The sequence below is a fragment of the Fistularia commersonii genome, chromosome 30 (genome assembly GCF_037954325.1).
Source record: "Fistularia commersonii isolate RoL2024-O1a breed Wild chromosome 30, RoL_Fcom_v1.0, whole genome shotgun sequence".
NCBI lineage: Eukaryota > Metazoa > Chordata > Actinopteri > Syngnathiformes > Fistulariidae > Fistularia > Fistularia commersonii.
This window is the reverse complement of record NC_141313.1, coordinates 11084336-11108426: the sequence shown is the minus strand read 5'-3', so window position 1 is coordinate 11108426 and position 24091 is coordinate 11084336. Positions and strand designations below refer to the sequence as shown.

Below are 24091 nucleotides of genomic sequence, written 5' to 3'. Positions count from 1 at the left end.
TTTTTTTTTGTTCTTAGACGCCGCGATTAAATGTGACACTCGGGAGCAAAGTAAGCATTCCTTCCACGGCGTTCGAGTTCCCGCCCGGCCCGTCACAACCGCCCGTCTTCTGGTACAACGCCGGGACTCGAAACTCACCACAAACGCACACAGCTCATTTTAAAAAAATAACCTCTTCTTGTTTATGTCGCTCAGATTCTATCAGTGGGATTGATTATTCCATCATGTGATCAGTGATCACGTGTTGCATCACATGCTCATGTCCATAGTGCCGCTGCTGTTCATCCATTCATTATCCTGCACTCAGAGCCTGTTCTTGCTGGGGTCAGCTGAGAGGTGACCCTCTCCTTCCAACATTTGGACGATGATGAAAGCTGTGATTCCAGACGTTCCAGCTCTTTCCGACCAGTTTCGCTGACTGTCTGACCTCTGGTTCCTCCCTGCAGGTTGTGAAGCTCCAGAACAGGTGAACCTGCTCCTGCATGCTCCCATGGAGAAGCATATCTGAGAAGAAGCATGTCTCCTCTTAACTGTAATTGCGTCTCCCGCTGGCTACCAATCTTGTGAGCGTGACCTCTTGTCAGCCTCCATTAAAACAACGGCCCTATTTTGACGATCTGAAGTGAAACGGTCAAAGCAGAGGGTGGATTTTATCGAGCAGCGTCTCGTCCTCTGGCGTCACATGTTATCCTGAAAGCTGCACTGAAACCAAAGGTCGCAGCTTCTCATTTGCGCCGCTTGTTTGGAGGACAGGGAGTGAAAGAATGGCATGAAGTGAGCTGCATTGAATAAGAGCTTACAATTTCCCATGTTAAGCAACCCTGACTGATAGTAGCATTCCTGGAGAAACAGTCAAAGCATACCGTTCTGTTCTGTCCAGCCGTCTCCTGGACACACTGCTCATCCTGAACCAATGATCAGGCAGCGTCTGGACCGCCAGGACTTCGGCCGTCATCGTTTTGATGTCAGAGATGCAACTTATAATATGAAACTGAAAGCTTTCGGAAAATGAACGAGGCCGTAATTGACGTGTTGAATGTGCTGAGCATCTTCTGAGATCTTGCGTGAAGGTCTGTGTTCTGATTTGCAGCTTTGGGGTTGAGATGTTTGAATAATTTGTTCACATTGTGAAACCATTTGTTTTGAAGCAGCTTCTTCATACAGGCTGGAGACCAGCAGCTCCCAGGATCACACTGGTCTTTGAAAGGCCTCCTCGGATGTTCTCCTCCTGTTTGTGTGTGTGTGTGTGTGTGTGTGTGTGTGTGTGTGTGTGTAAAACTGTATTTTCTTCAGAAGACCCTATCCAGAGGAGCAGAGCAGGATGTGCTTGTCAGCTCCTCACAGCTTCTGCTCCTCCTCTTCCTCCGCTCTACAGTAAGTGCATGAATGACGTTCATCTCCATTACGATATGTTGGTCTTCAAGGGGGCAATGATGATGAAGATGGTCCCGCTCCATTGTTATTGTCCTCGTTGATTCCACTGGTGTGTAAACATGCGTCCATGTTGCTGAAGGAAACCTGTAGTTGTCTCCAAACCACTCCCCCGTTGATCTTCAGGCTCCCCAAGCGTAATGAGAAGGCGGATAGAGACGTCTGAGCGGAGGAGGAGGAGCCCGTAGCTCAGCCTCCATGACCGTGGTCTTCTTGAACTCCAAGGATGCTGAAGCAGCGGCGCTGAGTCACCGTGGCACTGAATCAGCCTCCACTCTAGGAACACACAAACACACACACACACGTTTCACCAGAGACAATGGGGAAAGTGCAGAGATCTTCTGTGAGGAAGACCTGGATGAGGATGAGAAGATCTGGCTACAGTTTTTTGCTGCAAAGAGCTCTGCTCTCCCACCAAAAGCAGTAGAACACCTACTAAACACAGTAAAACGCACCGACCACCTGGTTGCCTGCGATGGTTTCCATCCCAGCAGAAGACCATCCAGCTTCTCCTGCCTCTGATGCTCCGAGGCGTTCAGGAACACTGTCGTCATGGTGACTGGCTTCACCCCTGGTCTCTGACCGCCATCGGCTCCTTCGGCAGCCGAGATCGATGGACTGGGACACTCCCCTTCCTTCTCGCGACGCCTTCGTCTTCTGGTCCCCAACCAACTGGTCTGCCGTATTCCAGAATGCACCGCTCAGGTGAAGTAACGGAAACTCGGCATTTCAGTCAGTCTTCTTCAGGAGCCTCAAACCGTGACAACAAGAAGGTTTCAGGGCCGACCGGCAGCCGGCGCTCCTTCGGCAGTCGGCCGGTTTCTCCAGACTGTACCGCCAAGCGCAGCATCTCCTCGGCTCCAACGGCACTACCATGGGTTCTCCTCATCCCCAACCTGCTTCAAACCTCCAAACCGTGCCTGTTCCCATGCCACCTGCTGACCTGGAAGGAGTATAACTGCAGAAGTTCCCAAATCCAGAAGACGTGGATCAGATGGTGAGGTCATCTTCTAATCTGGTCACACTTATATCCTCCTTGTCTTCTTTTTGCGGAGGGATGGGGAGCTCTATGGGGCCACCTCTGCAGAAGATAAGATTGATCTTATTGAACCAAGAAGGTCCAAAGAGAAGGAGCGGTCACAGGTGACACACCTTGAATCTGGCCAGCTTTGCACCCGGAATTCTTCGCGAATTCCTCGACCACGCTTCAACAGGCTCGGAGGAGATCGGACTGTATTCAAGAACTGCTGGGATGATCCTCACCACATCCTTGACATCTTCTGCCTGGTTGGACTGATTGGACTGGTTCTTCCATCCTCCTGTCTTGTTTACGTGCTGCTGTGCCCAAAGGAATGTCTGCCCTCAGGTTCGTGAGGCGTGCCAGAGACAGAAGATCAGTGCTGGTCATTGTAACACGCCTGTGGAAGTCATGGAGAAGATGACACTTGCAAAGACACCGCACCCAGCTGGAAGAAAGCTCAGATGATTCAGAAGACTAGACATAGTTCAGATTCATCAGCGTCTCCATATCTTTGTACGGCTCTCCAACCCGACGGACAAAGACACCTATTCATCTTCCAACGAATCAGTGAAAGCACTGGTCCACCTTTAAACGTGGCCGCGGTTGTGTGGGTTGTATTTCACAACCGTGACTTGTCAAAGCTTCGGCGGTGAGCGAACACAACACAAGAAACGGCAACCTCCTGATTTACGGTCAGCAGATCATCAGTAACTGCATCTCCACGTCCAACCGCAGGCGTGGCCTTGCACCAGCGGGTATATTTAGACAGGAATCTCAGCGCTACACGTGCTAAGCTAGCATGACCCGCTGCATTTTGACATCTGCGAGCCACAGCCACACTATAGGAAGGGGTCCTCAATGCTGTCAAAGGCCTCTTGGGAAGGAGGCTGTCGCTGAATTGCTCCTTTATGAGATGGACATAGGAGTCGATTCAGAGCGATGGGTTCCCCTCAGCTGATCGCTGTCCCGGACAAAGCCGGGCGTTGTGCCGTGTCCAAAGAGTGTCGGGCCAGCGTGACCGGCCTCTGTCACGGATAACAGGACACGAGCAGCCACTGGCTCCCGCTGCCAGTGAGAGAAGAGTCGGCGGCTTGTGTCCGAGGCGCATCGGCGAGCGAACCAGCAAATTCACAAACAAGATCAGACGAGCTGTTTGTTCTCCGTCAAGGAGAGAACGTTCGAAGTGGAGCCGAACTTCCACCACGTGTCCTGGGACATTCTGTCCCGCACCTTCAGGCGGCCCCAGCCTCCCCGTCCCCGTCCAGGGCTGGAGATCAGGACCCGGGTCACGTGGCCCACATCCAAAGTGAAACGGCATTAAACGGACGCTCGGAGCCTTCAAACCCGTCCCAGCACACGTTGCTCTTTCTGGGGCAATGACATCAAATCCTCTGCATGCCTGCAGCAGCCGGGGGACAAATCTGGTCTCAATGAACGTCAACAACTGGAGCGCTTTCAGGGCACCCTGAGCAAAGAGAATCCTATTTCATCACGTATTCATATAGATTTAAGTGAAGCTCTGTGGAGATGGTCAAGAACCCTCGCTTTGGTGAACTGAGACGCCCCCTCATTACTTACAAAATTTATTCAAGAATTGATTTAATGATCGTATCTACTTCTGAATTTTCCAGCCCAGGGAGTGAGGAAACCCTGTGATGTTTTGCTCTAAAAGACGTTCGTGTTTTGTTTGGGTTATTTTAACTGGTTATTGAAAAAATTATTTGTCGAACTGATTGGCTGATTTGATCCGTCTGTTTATGTGTTTTGCTCGGTCAGCTGGTAAAAGACGTGACGTTTGTTTTGTTTTGCTGATCCGTTGCTGTGTTGTTATGGCGATGGGGTCCTGATCTCCTGACCTCCTGATACGTCTGATTAGATAAAATGACCAGACCTTTGGAGAGCCCTGGGGAACGTTCCTCACACTCTGATGCGGCAAACCTCTCTCATGTCCAGTAGCTGATTTCATTCTTCTGACCCCGGCTCAGCGAAGGTAACGGCAGGAATGTGTGGCTGATGGGATGGAGCTGGCCAGGTCACGGCGTGAGATGTCAGTGTCTCCAGCTAATGGTCCACAGGTGAGTATGAATCCTCCAGGTAGTCCTTCAAGGAATCACTACTAAGCTGATTTCACCATCTCAGTTGAAACGATGTCCCAAACAAACCTCCTCAGATGCAGAGGCAGCATGGGCCGGCAGAAGATACCTGGCAGGTAATCATATTATTGTCTCCCACAGCTGCCGTGACCCGATGGACCCAGAGGACGTCACGGGAACTTCCAAAGCTGGGACATGTTGGGGGCTTCGGCTCCTCCAAGGGAAGAGCTGAGTTTATTCCACTGTCTCTGGAGCCGCCGACTGCAGGGCAAGGTCCTTGATCAATTTATCAATGTGGCTTTAAGAGAGCAAGGCACTCTCTCACACACACACACACATACACACACACACACTGCAGAGACCTTGCCGCAATCACAGTCTGGTTTGCTCGGCTCGGCTCTTGACTTTGCGTCACGTTGGTTGTAATCAAACACCAGTGATGATGGGAAACAACACAGCCTAAACACTGACACTAATGGAATCCCAGTGGGTAATCAGTGATGTTCACATTCATGTGCTCACCTGAGATGAATGGGTGAGTGCAGGCTTTCTCCTGGTGAAGCGCATCCATCCATCCATCCATCCATCCATCCATCCATCCATCCATCCATCCATCCATCCATCCATCCATCCATCTTCCTTGCTAGATGATCAAATTAATTGTTAGCATAGCCATATCTTGACACAAATCATTAGTTAGCATTGCCATGTCATGACATAAATCTTTAGTACAGCCATGTTGTGCCATAAACTGCTTGTTAGCATAGCCATGTCGCAACATAAGTCTTTGGCATAGCTATGTCATGGCACAAGTTCTTAACATTGCCATGTTGAGACATAAATGGTTCATTAGCATAGCCATGTCATGACACAAGTACGCCATCGCTATGTTGTGACATAAATAGTTAGATAGCATACCCATGTCATGACCTAAGTCTTTAGTATTTGAACTCCTCTAGGAGCTGGGAATATACTCCCCTCTGATTGTGTGTGTGTGTGGTGTGTGTTTGTGATGTTCTATTTTACTTTGTCCAAGGACAGCAGATTGCAGGGGCAGCTCGGCGCAGGAGGTAGGGCAATCGTCAGTGGAACCGAACATTCCTTGTTTGATTCCCGGCTCCTCCTAGTGTGTCCAAGTGTTGTCGAGCAAGACACTGAACCCCTGGTCCTGGTGGACGGCAGCCTGCTGCTCATGGTTCATCCATGATGGGTTAATTACAGAGAACGAATTGCCCCAGGAGGGATTTATAAAGGATAAATTGTAATTATGAATTATTATTACAGCCGCAGTCATGTTGAGCTCTGCTTTTGGACCCTGAGGTCTTTGGGGCTCAGAGTTTTAACTGAGACGTCCTTCTTCTATTTGCATTTTTGTCTATTTATTTATCTATGTTTTTTTTTTTTCAATTTACAGTATCTATCATTTGATTGTTCATCTATCCATCCATCTCCCCCTGCTTCCCCCATCTGGAGTCGGGTGGTGGGGGCAGCACCTGGGGCGGTGAGGCCCAGACCTCCCTCTTCCCCGCCACATGGTCCAGCTCCTCTTAGGGGACCTCAAGGCATTCGCAGGCCAGCCTGGAGACATAGTCTCTCCAGGGTGTCCTGGGTCTTCCCCCTGGTCTCCTCCCAGATGGACATACCCAGAATACCTCCCCCACGAGGCATCAAGGGGGCATCTTGACCAGATGCCTGAGGCACCTCATCTGACTCCTGTCTATGCGGAGGAGCTCTACTCTGAGCTCCTTAGATCATGGCCTGATGATGACGCCAACAGAACCACATTATCTGCAAAAAGCAGACACTTGTTCCTGCAGCCACCAAACTAGAACAATGCCCTGGCTGCACCTATATATTCTGTCCACAAACATTATGAGCAGAATCGGTGACAAAGGGCAGCCCTGGCAGAGTCCAACTCTCACCGAAAATGGGTCCGACTTACAACCGGCAATGCGGACCAAGCTCCGACACTGATCACCGAACAGCCCGTATGACAGGGTTCGGTACCCCATAGTCCCAGAGCACCCTCCACAGGATTGCCTGTGGGACACGGTCGAGTGCCTTCTCTAGGTCCACAAAACACATGTAGACTGATTGGGCAAACTCCCATCCCCCCTCAAGGACCCTGCCGAAGGTATAGAGCTGGGCCACTGTTCCACTACGAAAACCACACTGCTCCTCCTGGATCCGAGGTTCAACGAGCCGGCACTACTGAATAGACCTTACCAGGGAGGCTGACGAGTGTGTGCACAGCCGCCGATACCCTTTTTGAAAAGGAGGCTCACCATCCTGGTCTGCCAGTCCAGCGGCACTGTCCCTGACATCCCTGCAATGTGGCAGAGGCGTGTCAGCCAGGACAGCCCTACAGCATCCAGAGCCATGAAGAACCCAGGACAGACCTCGTCCACCCCCGGGGGCCTGCTACTGAAGACCTTTTGGTCAGCTTCAGCAACTTCAGCCCCAGAAATAGGTGAGTCCGCCCCAGAATCCCCCAGCCCGATTTCTTCATCGGAATAATGTATGAATGTGTGAAGATTGTGTGAATGTTTAGCTCAGTGGTAGAGGTCCAGGGTTCGATCCCGGCATCTTCCCTGTAAGTCGCTTTGGATTAAAGCGTCTGCCAAATGATTGTATTCTATAAGCCGTTTCAACAGGGTTGAGGAGATCTCGGAAGTATTCCTGCCACCGATCTACAACATCTGGAGTTGAGGTCAGCAGTGCCCTGCCCCCACTGTGCACAGTGTTGACGGAGCACTGCTTCACCCTCCTGGGCCCCCTGATAGTGGACCTCAACGCTCACTGGCAGTCGTTCTCTGCAACCACCGAAGCCACTTGTCGCTTGGCCTGCCGGTACCTGTCAGCTGCCTCTGGAGCCCCACAGGCCGCAAAGGCTTGATAGGACTCCGTCAGTTTGACAGCATCTCTCACATGGTGGACTCCAGCAAGTTCGAGGGTTGCCACCCCGACAGGCGCAGACCGCCCTACGGCCACAGCTCCTGACAGACACCTCAACAATGGAAGCACGGAACATAGCCCATTCGGACTCAATGTCCCCCGCCACCCTCAGGATGTGGTTGTAGTTCTGTCGGAGGTGGGAGTTGAAACTCCTTTAGACAGGGGACTCTGCTAGACCCTCATCAGTCTGACCGGCATCGATCCCCCACCATCAGAGCCAGCTCACCACAAGGTGATTATCAGTTGGCAGCTCCGCCCCTCTCTTCTCCTGAGTGTCCAAGGCATGCGGCCGCAAGTTGGAAGATACGACCACGAGGTCGATCAAAGAACTGTGGCATAAGGTATGTTGGTGCCAAGTGCACATATGGACACCTTTATGGCTGAACATGGTCTCTGTTATGACAAGCACAGAAGTCCAATAACAAAACATCGCTCGGGTTCAGATCAGGGGGCTGTTCCTCCCAATCATGCCCTTCCAAGTCGCACTGTCGGTGCCCATGGGAGCGTTGAAGTCTCCCAATATAACAAGGGTGTCTCTTGTAGGAGTGCTGCCTAGCAAACCCTCTAGGGGGTCCCTCTAGGGACCCCAAGAAGGGTGCATAAACTGAACTGTTTTTGGGTGCACAGCCACAAACAACAGTTCAGAACCCGTCCCCCCACCTGAAAGCAGAGGGAGGCTACCCTCTCATCCAGCGGGTTGAATCCCAACGTGCCAAGACGAGGGGCAATCAATGTGCCCACACCTGCCCGGTGCCTGTCACCGGGGGCATCTTTAGAATAAAAAGTCCAGCCCCTCTCGAGAGGCCTGGTTCCAGACTCTACACTGTGGGTCGAGGTGAGTCTGACTATACCTAGTCGGAATCTCTCAGTCTCGTACACCAGCTCGGGCTGCTTCCCAGCCAGAGTGATGACATTCCATGTTCCAAGAGTCAGGTTCTGCAGCCGAGGGGGTCGGGCTCCCTTCCTGTGGTTGGTGAGCCCAGGGGGAGAGGGACCCATGTCGTTCCTTCCGGCTGGGCCCGGCCGAGCCCTATGGGTTAAGACCTGGCCACCAGGCACTCGCCGCCGAACCGGGTGACCTGCTGGGTGACCTGCATCCGGGCAAGGGAAAACTGGGTCCAATGATTTTCTTCTTCATGGGAGGTCTTTTGAGCCACACTTTGTCTGCTCCCTCACCTGGGACCTGTTTGCCTTGGGTGATCCTTCCAGGGTTGTAAAGCCCCCAACAACACAGCTCCTAGGATCACTGGGACACGCAAACTCCTCCACCGCAGTAAGGTGGCAGCTCACGGAGGGGTTATTTGAATACTATTTATGTATTTTTTACTTATTTATCTAAGTTTGTTTTCTGTTCATTGTTTGTTGTTCATTTATTTGTGTATTCTTTTAAAAATAATCAATTAATTTATTCATTTATTTCTCAGCAGAGATCTGTTGGCTGTCATAAAGGGTTGAGGACAAACAAAATGTACTTTATTGGCGTCAAAGTGAATTCCTCCTATTTCCGTGTCTATAGAACTACTGTATTTAAATATTTGATATACAGGACTCAGGTCTCAGAAAATTAGAATATTGTGATTAAGTTCTTTATCTTCTGTTATGCAGTTACAAAAACAAAAATGTCATACATTCTGGATTCATTACAAATCAACTGAAATATTGCAAGCCTTTTATTATTTTAATACTGCTGATTATGGCTTACATCTTAAGAAAACTCAAAAATCCTATCTCAAAATATTAGAATATCATGAAAAAGTATTTTTTGTTTTTTTTATTGTATTACAGAAGATAAAGAACTTTATCACAATATTCTAATTATCTGAGACAGTCCTGTATATAAATACTCACTTTACACGATAAACATTTTAATGATTGACGTGTAAGTGTGGAACTACTGGCTTTGACGTACACTTTAGCTTCATTATCTTTATTATTGTATCTTCCCTCGGCCGACGGTCAGATGATAATATCTTATCGTCTGTTTCTTTCGCAGCGAATAATGCTCCTGCTTGATGAGGTTTAGTTGCACGGTTAAAAATCAAAGGCCCATTCTGTCCTCCTCTGCAAAGCGCTTTGTGTTCATTTATTCTGTCCGCAACATGTTCTCTTCCTTCACACGGTGTCTCCACGTGATGAAGGTCCATCATGGCATCCGCGCTCCTTATTGTCTTAAAGTGTTCCTTCAAAGATCCCCAGGCCCGTCGCAGCGCTTCTCAACCTGAAGGGCCGCTGGCAGAAGTTGGTGCAGATGGTGGGGCCCGTCCTCCTGGCCCGCGTGCGTCTTCCTGCCATTTGTCACACTGTATTGCTGAGTCTGTGTTTGCTCTGTCCTTTATCCGCCGCACAGAAGGATTCTTCTTGGTCGGCACAAAGGGGGATTGAGGCGGGAGGACAGAGGGATGAGTGTCGGAGCGGGACAAAGACGGCGGCGTCTGACTGCAGACCATTGTCTCTGCCGTTAGACGGCTCGGACCTTTACACACTGCCCAGCAGGGTTTCTCCTCTGCCGCGGACAAAGCTTCTGTTGACTGAAGGATGGCGACGAGGCGGGGCTCAAGACTCCTTCTTCCAAGAATGAGCTGCCTCCTCAACACAACGGTCCACATAGCTTCTCCCTAGGACCTCTGCAAGGTGAGTGCAAGGAGCAGCACCTGGATACTGTAAGTAGATAGATAGATAGATAGATAGATAGATAGATAGATAGATAGATAGATAGATAGATAGATAGATAGATAGATAGGAATGTATTCATCTCAGAGGGAAATCAACTTGTAACATCAGGTTACGTCCATATTTGTTTTTTAAGTTTTCATTTTATGATGCTTTATTAATCCCTCAGTGAAATTATTTTTCTGAGATGAGCCCATCATGGATAAACCCTGAACAGTTAGCAGCCACTTACCGTCCAGCAGCACGTCGCTACTGAATTACAAGCGGCAGAATAACTAAAATACACTGTAATTGGGCAGAAAAAGAAACAAATGAATACAATTAAAAATATTTTTCATACATATATATATGCATAATGTATATATATTACACTATTTATATATATATATATATATATATATACATTATGTATACATAATAGAAACACATAGCAGAAAAAAACGCTTTCACGAACAATTTAAAAAGTCGGAATATACACAAACATTAAAAATGTGTTAAAAATTATACATGTATGTACATTCAAAAGAAAAAAATGACACCTTCAAAATAATAAAAAAAAACACTCAAAATGAGTAGAAAAAATTGTATGTATTATATATACAATATACATATATATATATTTGTTTCCATCAGCGGTCACCATGGCGAAACCCTCTCGATCTAACCCTATGCCATTAGTTTTTATTTCTTTTTATTTTTCATTTTTTGTTGTTTCACTTCATCCTCTGTTTTATTCCTTATTTTGTGTTGTCAACCTGTGGCTTTATAATTTGCAAGAACAAACCTGACGTAGGCATTAATTCATTCATTCATTCATTCATCTTTCTGTCATATTTATGGATTTGTTTGAGTGTTTGTCCTAATCTTAACTGCAACAACAACCAAAGTGGTTGGAGGGAGTCTTATTATTAAAGCTGTTGTAGAAAAGCAGTGTGCGAGCAAAGGGAGACTTTCTCCAGCCCACTGAATGATCTACGGTGCATCTGCAACACCACACGTCCCACATTAAGATGGCTTTAGCAGTTGAAAGAGCCAGATGTTAGTAAAGTGCGTCATAAAGCACCAGAGGGCTGGGAGGAGCCGTCAGGAGGCATCGCAGAGCAGAGTCGCCTTCAAGGGAAGGAGCCAAAAGGGCTATTTTCAGCCGGCGTGCCAATGAGACAGATTGGTCCGTGGACATTTAGGACTGGCACCTCGTGTTGCAGTGTTATACTACCGCCTCCCTCCCGCCCTCATTCACATAAACTGGATGACACATCTTTATTCGCCCATTAAAATAAAACCGCTCTCCCAAATCGATGCAATAAAACCCAACGGTATTATCCTCATGAAGGGAGGATTTACTGCACGGCCACTGCATTGTCCTCCGTGCCCCAGCTGACGAGGATAATCATGTTTACATTTGCAGAAAACTGGCGGTGATTCTCCACGACAGCCATAAAACCAAACAATAAAATAGTTCGGTGGGAGCAAAATGCCGCCACGGTTTTTTCCCTGGTTTCATTTGTCATAAATGTACCCAGAGCCCCAACGTGAGCCTGTCACACATACTCCTGCAAGTACTACCACACATCTTCTACCAGCATGCAGCTAAACCAAACATATACATATGCATGTATACATACACATACACACATATATAAACTTATATTTATACCTATATACTGGACTACCACACATCTACTACCAGCATGGAGCTAAACAAATATATACATGTACATGACTATATGTATATATATATATACACAGGTGGAACGGTGAGGCTACAGGTAGTGGAGATCAAGAAGCTGGAGGACTTCAGGTACTTGGGGTCAACAGTCCAGAGCAACGGAGAATGTGGAAAAGAAGTGAAGAGATGGGTTCAAGCAGGTTGGAGTGGGTGGAGAAAAGTGTCGTACAAAGGGGTACGAAGAGATAGAAGACCATCAGCCAGAATGAAAGGAAAGGTGTACAAGGTGTACATAACAGTGGTGATATGGTCTACAATTCACGATGCTGACCAAGACAGGAGGCAGAGCTGGAGGTCGCAGACATGAAGATGCTAAGGTTCTCTTTGGGAGTAACCAGGATGGATAGGATCAGGAATGAGACTATCAGAGCAATAGCACATGTTAGATGTTCTGGAGAGAAGGTCAGAGAAGCCAGACTGAGATGGTTGGGTCATGTACAGAGGAGGGATAGTGAATGATGGATGCTGGAATTGGAGCTGCCAGGCGAGAGGTCTCAAGGAAGGAATATATATCTTGTTCTTCTTCTCCTTTCGCCTTTTCCCTTCAGGGGTCGCCACAGCAAACCCAGCTTCTCCATCTAACCCTGTTCTCTGTATCCTCCCCTCTCACACCAACTACCCCCATATCCTCTCTCACGACATCCATCAATCTTCTCTTTGGTCTTCCTCTAGACCGCCGATTCCAGCATCCGTCTATCAATATATTGACTATCCCTCCTCTCTACATGACCCAACCATCTCAGTCTATGTTCAAATCTAACGTGCTCTCCCTCTTATGGACTCATTCCTGATCCTCTCCATCCTGGTCACTCCCAAAGAGAACCTTAACATCTTCATCTCTGCGACCTCCAGCTCTGCCTCCTGTCTTTTGGTCATTGTCACTAATTGTAAACCATCTCACCACTGTCTCCTCCGCCTTTCCTGTCATTCTTGCTGATAGTCTTTTATCTCATAGTATCTCACATATTTACAGTATATGTGTGTGTATATAGATACATACATACATACACCATGTATATGTATGTGTGTGCATACACATTCACACACACATTTATATACTTCTTCTTAACCCAGATGTATGAATAATATATAAGATATACAGACATATATTTATGTATTTATGTTTGTCCTGCACAGCTGCAGAGGCTATCCCTCTGTTTAGTCTCAGCCAGGATGTTGCAGGAAGCGAGAAGCCTCCGTCCTTCTTGAGTCCTGCGAGCGCTGCGCGGGTATGTTCCCGCATTCGGACCGGACCGCCGCTCTACGGGTCTTATCAAGCTAAATGATGGCGGCTTCCTGCAAACCGGCTCCTGGGTTGGAGTCAGCGGGGGACTGACAGCCCAGCCGTGGCGGTCTGCTTCCTGCCCTGCGCTGCTCGTCCCCACCGGCCAGATTATGTAACCTATTATCCAATCACAGCCCGTCTGGATCACACAGTCCTCTGCGCCTGTTTGTTTGCACTGCACGCCGCCGCACAAAGAAACCCGCTCCTTTCAAAGACCTTTACATAACCAGGAGACACGATGTGCCTCAGCGCACCTGCCTGCTTCCAGGCTCTCCCACCGCCCAGTTAGATAAGGATTCATCTTTACATGTGTCACACACCGGCCTGCAACACAGGAGCCGGCCAAACACAGGGTGGACAGGGGCCTCGGCTCCTCGGCTCCTGGGAGAAAACCAGTGTGTCTGAAGCCGAAGCAGGGTTTTTTCACAACAAGAAGAAGCAGCATGGCTGTGACCCGGTCACCATCATCTGAGGAGGCTTTCTTCACAACCGGGTCCGTTTGGATTTCCGTTGTTCCGTTTGCTTCTCTTCGACATCTCACCGCAGGAGTTCCTGCAGCGGCGCTGTCTGCAGTTTGGATCAGGTTTCGCCACGATGGTCTGAGCTGGACTCTGCATCCTGGTTACCTCGGACAGACTCAGAGGAGGACCGGACTAGGCTCTGAGTCGGGTTGTACTCATCGCAGCTTCTGCCACCTCCTCCCAGGGTGGACCAGGAGTGTGACGCCTCACGTCTCTCTGCACGTTCCGGGCAGCAGAGTCAGGGCCTTCACCTGGGCCCGGAGGAGATCCTAGCTGGTCCCGTGGACCATCTATGGACAGCTGCTCATTTCACCTTGAAGATGTTGGATCTTCCAACAGAGGATAAAACCAGGGAGATGAAGTCCCTCATTGTTCCCCAACACAGGAGGTGAGTGGGAACATCTGGACCATCCAGTAGTTACTGTATTCATTCTGGGCTTTATGGAGACACTTGGGTTTGTGTGATCTGCAGATGGTGATCACCTCCAGGACCAGCCCACAGCTCACTGGTGATAGTCTGGGTTGAGTCTGGAGGTAAGAAGCGAATGGGGGTTTTGATTGAATCTGTCTCCAGACCGTGGTGTGACTGGGGGCTGGCTGGAGGAGGAGGTCTCTTGAAGGCCTGGACCTACTTTCATCCTTCCCCTCCAAAGATCTCTGATGTCATTTCTAGGCAACAACAGCCACTGACAGTGTTGGGACACAGATATGTCCATGTTCATCTGGAGATGAGGTCTTCAAGTCCTGAGGAGGTCCAACCTGGGATGGAGATCAACCTGGCGGTCGTCGGATCCACAGCCCAACCATCCAACCACGCAGGTACTTCCACCCACACTGTCAGACATCAGCAATGGTTGCCAGAGAGACACGGATGAGCAGCTGGAAGCATCTGAAGGCCTCAGGTAGCCTGAGACTGGAAGAGAAGGATCTCTCCTCTCCTCTCCTCTCCTCTCCTCTCCTCTCCTCTCTCTTCCTCTTCCTCCTCTCTTTCTCATTTCCCCCTCTCTCCCTCTCCTCCCTTCCTCCCATCAATTCAGTCAGCTGTGATTTCCATATCAATATTTGAGTGACACTGAATAATTTAGAGGCGTGCAGAGACGCAACGGGATGCGGGGATGCGCGGCGCCCTGCCAACACTCATTGTGTGTGTGTGTGTGTGTGTGTGTGTGTGTGTGTGTCCAGCCTCATGCCAGCCTGATTCACAATATATATTCCAGAGTCAAGTGACACAAATTGAAAAAGCAATCATGTGTGTGATGGTGGTCGTCGCGGCCGGTTCTCCGGTTCTTTGGTTCTCCAGCCTCCAGAAGTGCTGCTCGGGGATCGTTCATGAGAAACATCCGGACATCAAACATTCATAGCTCCACATGTGACAGCAAAACCGCCACCCCTGTCTGCGCCCGCGATCTGCTTGTTTGTCCCTCTGATGGAAACAAAAGCAGGACAACTTCCGCCAGCCTTGACAGAGACGTGGGATGAGATGCAAACTATTTGTTGTGCTGGGGTGACGGCTCGCATCCCAAACACTCCCATACCTCTGAGGAGCAGATATCTTTAGGAGATACAACCAGGACACCTGCAGCTGCTCCATCCAGACTTCTGTCAGCTGAACAGAGATGACAACATGCTGAACCTAATTGTCGCAACGCGTGGTCTTCATACGGCACACCACAGCTAAGCTAACTGACAATTTATGTTTCAACATGGCTATGCTAGCTAACAGTGCATGTCTCGACATTGCTGGGTGGAAGGGATGGACGGATGGACGGACGGATGGACGGACGGATGGACGGACGGATGGATGGATGGATGGATGGATTGACAGATGGACGGATGGACGGACTGACAGACAGACGGATGGAGGGATGGATAGACAGACGGACGGACGGACGGAGGGATGGACAGACAGATGGACAGATGGTTGGACGGACGGATGGATGGATGATGGATGGATGGATGAACGGACCGACAAACGGATGGAGGGATGGATAGACAGACGGACGGACGGACGGACGGACGGATGGATGGACGGACGGATGGACAGATGGATGGATGGAGGGATGGCTAGACGGACGGATGGTTGGACGGATGGATGGATGGATGGATGGATGGATGGATGGATGGATGGATGGATGGATGGACGGATGGATGGATGTGTGACACAGGGACACTGAGCCTGCAACCTTCAGGGCAGATGCAGGCATGGACAACCAGTGGGACAGGGTCTTCTGAAGGTGTCCAGGGTGGAAGGACGCCTCTGAACAGATGTTCTCCCTAGCTGTCACAGTCTGGGGGAGATATTTTGGGTCACGGGAAGCACCCCGTCTGGCAGGGACACGTGGAGAGGGATCCAGAGAAGACAAACTTGCAGATGGAGGAGGATGCAAACCTTCTCATGGTGTCTTCTGACTCCCTGGATAGTTGAGGCTGAGTGTGCAAGCTTAAACATTGAACTGCTGGATAGAAAACACCTCCTGCATCAACAACTCAGCGAGAAGAATAGGCGGACACTTTCACCAGAGAAAAACCGTTGTCCCTGAATGAGGATGAACTTCAACTAGTGACAGGAGGAAGTCGGGGTCCACTGAACAAAGCCCACTGAAACCAGTCTCTCAAACAAGCAGAAGCAATATCGCAAAATGATGAGGACCATCCACACAACCAACGGGCTGGAGCCAAGGTCAGAAGAAAGGGACGCTCTCCTCAGGTGAGCGGGGGGAAGCAGGCCTCATGCCTGCAGCTCATCGACCCTGCCATCACAGCAGGGATGACCCTGATTGCCAGCTTCCCAGCAGCTCCTTCTCCATTCCATCATTACTGCTGACGCTTTTAACTGGATTCCATCTCTGCTTCCAAATTACTTACACGTTTACTCCTTTCTCCTCGTCAGCAGCGCTCCACTCAGAGCCCTCAGAGATGTGTGTGTGTGTGTGGGGGGGGGGGGGGGGTACATTGGTTGTATAATTGTCTCTTGCGTAACTCAGTGAATTAGGCAGGAGATTGTTTAAAATGAGGGCATGGATTGGTGGCAGCCAAGAACACTGTTCCCTAGCGTTCAGCCCTGTGGAGTGTGTATGTGTGTGTGTCTGTCAGTGAGAGTGTACGTGTGTGTGTGTGTGTGATGGTGCTGCTGTGCAGCGGAGGGAGGATGTGTGGGCTCGCTGTAACAGCATGAGTCATCACAACCCAGCTGACGGACATGTGGCCTAAATTCAACGACAACACGCCCCCTCCAAAACCTATACTGTGTGTGTGTGTGCGTGCGTGTGTGTGTGTGTGTGTGTGTAAATCTTCTTGTCAAACTGCTGAAGGTTCGATGCAGATTCGGTCTTTGGTGTGCAGGAGCAGACGCGGCCTGTCAATCAGCTTGCCGTGCAGGGATCCACCGTATTCCAAACAGTCCATCATGTCCTCCATAGCCAAAGGACTGGCGTGGAAAACGGGCCCTTGCCGGAGGGTTCCTAATTTAGGTGGAAGAAAAGAGAGAACATATAATCAATTTGAAGCATCTTTTTGGGGAGAAAAAAATCAGCCAGGTGGTTGTAATGTGAGACAGGGACCTGCGCTGGCAGAGGCCGGAGCGTCCAGCCTCCGGCCGAGCAGCTGCAGAGACCGAAAAAGTGAGGAAACACCATTGCCGAGCGGATCCGTGTAAAGTTTGCACCGTGTCACTTGTGAAGAGGCAGCAGTTGTTAACTTGCACTTTTAAGAAGGGACGTTTTATATTACCGTGATGCCATCATAGCAAATACAGTAACATGCCCAACTGAAAGCGCCGGTGTATCCCATGAGGGCATTCCTTCAGACACTTTTTTCAGTCACTATTTCCTTCGTCACTATTTTTAGTGTGCCTTGGTTGGATGTGCATGGTGCTGCTCCGGAGACCTTCTCACCGCACCTGCTGGCTTGTGTGTGCAGAGTGGGGTTAAGTCCTGCAATGTTTAATAAAATACCTCCCTGGCTTGTAAAATCACTTGAGTTCGGCCAGCGGTGGCAGAACGGGGCACGTTCTGCCTGAGAAACCAGGCTCTTCAAGAGTTCATCCAGACAAACCTGGTTATTTCTGTGCAGGATGTGCGTGGCTGGCACTGAGGAGCCGCAGAGCTCTGAGTCAGAGCGGCAGAATCCTCTGAGACGTGGAGAAGGACAAACACGTTTGTCAGTGAGGGCCTGCTTTAAATTGCAGATTTCCCGCCAGCCATCCTGGACAGGCCAGGGATGCGGTGAGGAGCTGCGTATGTGAGCTACCTACTCATGGAGACCCTGAGGAGAACCACTCCACATGGTTATTTCACAGGTGGACGGAAGGATGGACATGTATGTCCAAACAAAACCGGAGTGCTGCTTACCAAGCAGCTATCTTCAAGCTATCCTTTGACGCCAGGACCAATCAGCATGGGTCTTTAGGTCTTGGAAACACCCGGAGCTAAGGCGGCAGTTCCTATCTGGGGCCTTTGGATGCCTTCCAGGATCCGTCTCAGAGCTGTCGAGGGCCTCTTCGGTGGACGGCTCGCCCGTTGCCTGGTTTGGGCTCCAGAGGAGGCCATGTCCTCTGTGGGCGTCCTCTTCATCTGCTCTGCATTACGGTATTCTGTGAAACAAGCTTGGAAGTAGATGAAACCCGTGAATAATGGACTTTGAGGCACATTTGCAAGGATAGATGATTTTTCTTTGTAAGTGTGAAGAGCGCGCCAGGAGTGGGAGGTGGACTGGTTTCCAGCTGTGAACCAAATGCCAGATGATGGCCTTTTCGCTTTACCTCCTGGAAACCTCCCTGACACAACTGTCACCAGAAAATAGAGGCGGTAAACAGACCTCATGCTGTACAGGAGGCCTCTGAGGAGACATCCGCCGTGACGTCAGCTGTCCACTGCTGGGGACGGGAACTGCAGACCCCTTTATAAAAAATGCGTGGTCTTGAGTGGGTTTCCACTCAGTGAGAGTTGGTGGTGGTTTTGATGGGGGATACAAGTGCATCCCTGTTGATGATGTTCCTCCATAGGGTCTTTGGTGTTTGAACGGAGGTGGAGGCTGATGCTGGTAAAAGAAAGCTGAGTACGAGTGAGTCCACATGCAGGGGTCTGGAACCAGGAGATGAGATGAACCTCACCGTTCTTTGTGCGCTATAGAAGCAGCAGATACATCCACCTCCTCGCAGAACGGTTCAAAGAGCCCCTGCTTTCGGGGCCGGCGTGTTTTTGAGTGGCACAGCTGTCTTCATCCAGCCTCTCCATTGTGTGTGGTGTGTAGCAAACCTGCCCACCCATGGCGCGTCCCCATTCTGGTGCATTGAAAAGAGCGAAACCGGGGGGTATGAAGTGCGGACAATCTACATCTGGGTCCAACACATCAAACCCATGAGTGCGATGCACCAAGAGAGGCTGGCGCTGTGTAAACCCCTCCTGTTGCGCCCGGGGAGGAGGTGGACTCCTGCCGCTCCGCCAAGGGATGGGATGGGCTTTGTTTGCTGCAGTGAATGCATTGGTATGAAATGGACGCAGGAACTACTCCCCTCCTCGGAGAAGGTCACACAGTAGAATAGCATAATGAATGAATATAATACATATCATTTGCTGATGGACTGCACATTGCTTTCTTTCTGGATGTCATTTTGACAGAGGGAAAGAAATGACGGAAGAACGACAGCCACAGCAGAGCATTAAAAATAAATTCACCTCTCCAGGGGTCTCGCACCAGAAGGGCTTGCTGATTAGCCACCGACCTAGTTACTCCTTGAAGTGCTGACAAAGCAGACGATTATACCAGGCGAATATAACGTCCTAGCATCTTTGTTTAATCCGTTTTTACAACGTTCCTCTCACGGGGTTCGATATGGAGACAAAATGTATCGCACTGATCAACACCACTGCCCAGTCCAAAGCTTTTCCTGAAGAAGAGAAGAAGAGCCATCTGACCTTCTTCCCCTTCAGTTCTTTCCAGGGAGGTGGCGGCAGGAGATGTATGCCGATGTAGAATCGGTTCTGTGGGTGGAACAGAGGAGAACAAGAACTCCAACAGACTCATTCTCCAGCAGTCATGGAGTCTAATCTTCAGAGAAGGTGCCGCTGTGTTTGGGGAGTTTTAGAAACCCAGCATGCACATCTGGAATACCTCTGGAGATGTTCTCTATCCTGAAGCACTGGCCTCCAGTATTCCACATCAGAAACATCTAATCTTAATCTCCATAATGCCTGACAGTTCTGGGACTAGAAGGACAGATTATGCTCCATCCTCCTGCCAAAGAACAGGAGCTTGATGTGCTCTGAGGGTCATTCATGGGGACCTTGTTTTTATTGCAGCGTGCAAAGTTTAACATGTAGTTTTGGTTTAGTTTCCTCACCATCTCATACAGTGTGATCAGCAGGTCTGGAGTCCAAGGGGCTCCTTGTGGAGGAGCTGGAGTATCAGACAGCTCTGCTGGACCTGAGTCTGAGATTAGGGGAAATCTGAATGTCCATCTGTGTTTGCTGGCATGAAGAAAAGGATATATTCATTGAGGAACGCTTCAGTCCGGCCTCTGATGATGTTGCTCTGCAGATCATGAATTGCATTGTTATGATCTGTCACTCAGGTTCTTCTAACCTTTCCAAACATGGCTTGGTCCTTTTTCCTTTTCACCTCTGTGACACACATTGTCCATGTTCTCTGGCTTGCATGTCAGCTGATCTCCGACCTTGTTATTTCTCAGACCTCCACCGGCTGTCGGGACCCGGTTGAGGACTCCGGGACTCTGTCGCAGCTCCAGTCGGAGTCTCAGCAATGGGATTCATTTCAACCAGATGAACAAGTTAACCGGCTGCTAACTGGGAAATGCGCATTGTGCATTTTTCGCTTAAAGTTTCACATTTTTTGGGCAGTTGTGTCTCAACCGGCGGAGCGGACGGGCCTCCGACTGAAAGTTTGGCAGTTTGTTTCCCGACTCCTTCTGTCCTGGGGCAAAGACGCTGACCCCTTCGGTCGCTGCCAGTTTTCTGGTCAGCCGCCTTCCGTGGTAGCTCCGGTGGAATCGGTGTGTGTGTGAATGGGTGAAAGCAACCATTGATTTTGGGATCCAATGTTCACACGTTACTGGAAACCCGCAGGCTCTCCTCAGATGGTCATTCCTGGATTTGTTAGTGTCGTCTAGCAGCTCGTGAGTCCAGGACTGAAAGCGATGGGGATGTAATCAGTGTGATTTTCCCGAGCTGCTTGTGTTAGTGCACCTGTGGGAGTCTTTGCCAATGAAGAAGTGAACGCCAGCGTCCTGCAGAGCAGCTTCACCACTACCTGATCCTGCACTGATTGCAAGGCCACAGGAGCGTGTCGGCGAGGGCTCTCCACGGCCGGACCCGGCCGGCCCGGCCGTGCCTGATGAAAAGACTAGCCTCCAAACAAACAAAACAATGATTTCAGTCTCACAACAGCTGCCGGTGAAAGTGAGATGTGTGGCCGCAGAGCCGGATCTCGCCGGGCGTGGACTCGTCTGCGACGCTTCTGGTCTCCTGGGAGATCGAAGGGGTTGACGTGGAGGGCGGTGAATGAGCCGTCTCAGGAGGCCTGAGGGAGCCCACAACATGGAGGATCTTTTCTTTTTCCACAGGAAATGCATTACAAGAGACCCACGTTGTGCTTGCAAGTATTTCTCACTTTTGGTTACTGACATCTTTTTGGTTTCTGATGTGGAGGAGAGACAAAACACATCAGACACACAAACCTGTCTGGGAACAAATTCACACCATCTGATATCATCATTAGTATATATACAGAACTGTTTCAAAAAATTAGAATATTGTGATAAAGTTCTTTGTCTTCTGGAATGCAATTAAAAAAACAAAAATTACTTTTCATGATATTGTAATATTTAGAGATAGGATTTTTGAGTTTTCTTAAGATGTAAGCCACAATCAGCAACATTAAAATAATAAAAGGCTTGCAATATTTCAGTTGTTTTGTGATGAATCCAGAATGTATGACATTTTTGTTTTTTTAATTGCATCACAGAAGATATAGTACTTATCACCATATTCTAATTTTCTGAGACTGTCGTGTACATGTATATACATATATATATATATATACACATATATATGTGTGTGTGTGTCTACATTTACAAAGAAGTATCTTCTAACCATTTTGTGTGTTACTTAAGTTTCCAAACTGTTGGAATCATCTAATCAGCGTTATACTGTCCATTTAAAAGTGAAATATGAGATCATGAACTTTGAATGAATCAATACGAGTCACCCAATCAATAATCAATAACCTCAGCTCATGAAGGCAGCGTCACCTCGTACACCGAGTATCCTGGCTTGACTAGTGAGGCTGCAGCAGAAGCAGAGGTCCTGACTGACATAGTTCATGACCTTGGTAAAGATGGTCCTTCTCGAGGCCACCGAAGGACCTCCGAGGAAAGCGGGAGGATCTTCTGCCAATGTGAGGTCTGACCGGGACCCACCAAGGCCATTGGAGGAGGCACGTCACCCAAGTATTGCGTGCACGCAGTGCTTTTACACCATGTCAGCACATCTGCAATACAGTTTGACCTGATGGACCAGACCAGTGGTCAGGAGGAACATACAAGAATCCAGGCCCCTCTTGAGGATGGGTCTTTTTGGAGAATGAGCTTTCCTTGAATTTGAATCAAGATCCAAAAAAGGCCCGGTGTCATCAGTAAAGCCAGGTGTCGTCAGCATAACTGGGAAGATACGTCTCCTGATGCGACCCTGGCCGTGGTCAGCAGCAACACAGGGATAAATGAAGGTCCAAATGTCCACCTTCTGGTGAGTTCATGGTGTTTTGAGGTGTTTGTCCACTCAAAAATCCTCCCACCGATACATCTGGTATCCAAAATGAACACGTAAGCGATCTGCAAAGCGTGACTTAATGATGGACCGGGATCTGTGCACGTGGAACTGGACAATGAAGACCCACCGACACTCCGTGTGCTCTGGTCGGAGCGACGGCAAGAAGATCGGTCGGCCAAAGTTGACTGGTTGTTGCTAAATTGAACTAAAAACGCTTAGTTTGGATATCTATATACCTTTTCTTATTTCTGGCCTATTTCAAAGCCCGTTTCCTTACATGGAACCAGCGCCAAGCAGGAACCCTGTCTTTTTTTTTATATAGTGACACTTAGTTTGAGCTCTTCCAACCTGTTTGTGAGGTTTTGTGGTGCTGCAGTGTGATATCGAGTGGTACTGGATTCAGCCGTGCGCAGGGCCGTTGCCGTGGTTTCCGTGCGTATGATGCCTGACGTGGTCTTGCTCCGGCGGCTGCTTATTTACATGAGGAGCGCAGTCCCGCCGATGGTTATGCATGAGCATCTCTTCCTGTCTGAGATGACCATAACTCTGAAAACACACACTCACATCCAAAAACATCTTTGCGCCGCATACGGTGCATCACTGTCAGTCCCTCATTACATGCATCTTTTCATCCTCCTCCAGTCACCTGAAAACCCAGGATCAGAGTGCCACGTGGCTCGCGGTGGGCCTGGGGATGGAGGCCGGTGGCTCCCGGCTATGCTCTGGAAGGAATGGTAAAGATCGAGCATTACACCGCCTTCGGAAAGAAACGCGACCCCAGACAATGGGATTAGTTTCATCTGTATTGTTTTTATTAAGCAGGCACATTCAGAAGAAGGACATTATTCACAATTTAGCAATGGATGTGAGCATTTTAAAAACCACAAATCAAATTTAAAGGCCAACCATACGTGTAACTTCATGTGTGATATTTCAAGAAGGCGACCAAGGCCAGGAGGAGCTGCGGTCAGAAGATCAGGGCGAGCGGGAGTGGAAGTCATTGGAGGTAGAAGAGCAGGATTACAGATGGTGGGAAAAAAACCTGCGGGTGTTTTTATCTCATGTCTCTATATGTTGACTGTTTTGTGATGGACGGGTCCAGAATGAACGCCACTTTCACCCGGTCACTGCCAGGATAGGCTCCGCCCCCCCACAGCCCCAAGTGCAGGATAAGCCCTGGATATGAATGACTGAATGATGAATGATGAACCAGAGCATGAATGAATCCTTCTTTGGAAACCATCTAAAAGCAGAGGAGCATGCTTCTTCTGCATGCTTCTTCTGCACCGTAGCTTCTCCTCCACCACCTTGTGATCATCTCCGGCCCTCCTCTACCGCCTTTCTGCATCCATGCGTGCAAGTGATCGGGAGTATTTGGTTTTGACGATGGCTCGAGCGCTGCCTGGAGGGGTGCTGACACTCGGGAGTTCTGGACACTCAGGCCACTGAGATGCTGAGCAAGGAATCCAAATGTGCGGTTGAAGGCAATCAGACACCCTGCAATTAGAGGAGACACGTGGAGATGCATCCTCAGAGCTTAGCATACGCACGTCAAGGGGCCGTGAAACAATTAGCGCTGGAGAACGGTGTTACGATAATGATG

The 24091-nt window shown here is 49.3% G+C and overlaps 2 long non-coding RNA genes across 3 annotated transcripts in view; both read left to right on the top strand.

The window, feature by feature from the left end:
- Nucleotides 1-6486: 6486 nt before the first annotated feature.
- Nucleotides 6487-13312, top strand: LOC147216417 (uncharacterized). The gene is made up of 6 exons (XR_015109152.1): nt 6487-7015; nt 7200-7841; nt 9676-9751; nt 9848-10131; nt 11920-11971; nt 13037-13312. It is a non-coding gene; the product is annotated as an uncharacterized LOC147216417 (long non-coding RNA).
- Nucleotides 13313-13422: 110 nt separating this feature from the next.
- The window catches only part of LOC147216416 (uncharacterized), a 30847-nt gene continuing 20178 nt past the window's right edge, over nt 13423-24091 (top strand). The window contains exons 1-4 of one of the 2 annotated variants that reach the window (XR_015109181.1): nt 13423-14093; nt 14178-14239; nt 14379-14524; nt 23131-23222. This is a non-coding gene — a long non-coding RNA (uncharacterized LOC147216416). The remainder of the gene's footprint in view (nt 14094-14177; nt 14240-14378; nt 14525-23130; nt 23223-24091) is intronic. The other variant, XR_015109179.1, reaches the window with a different exon arrangement.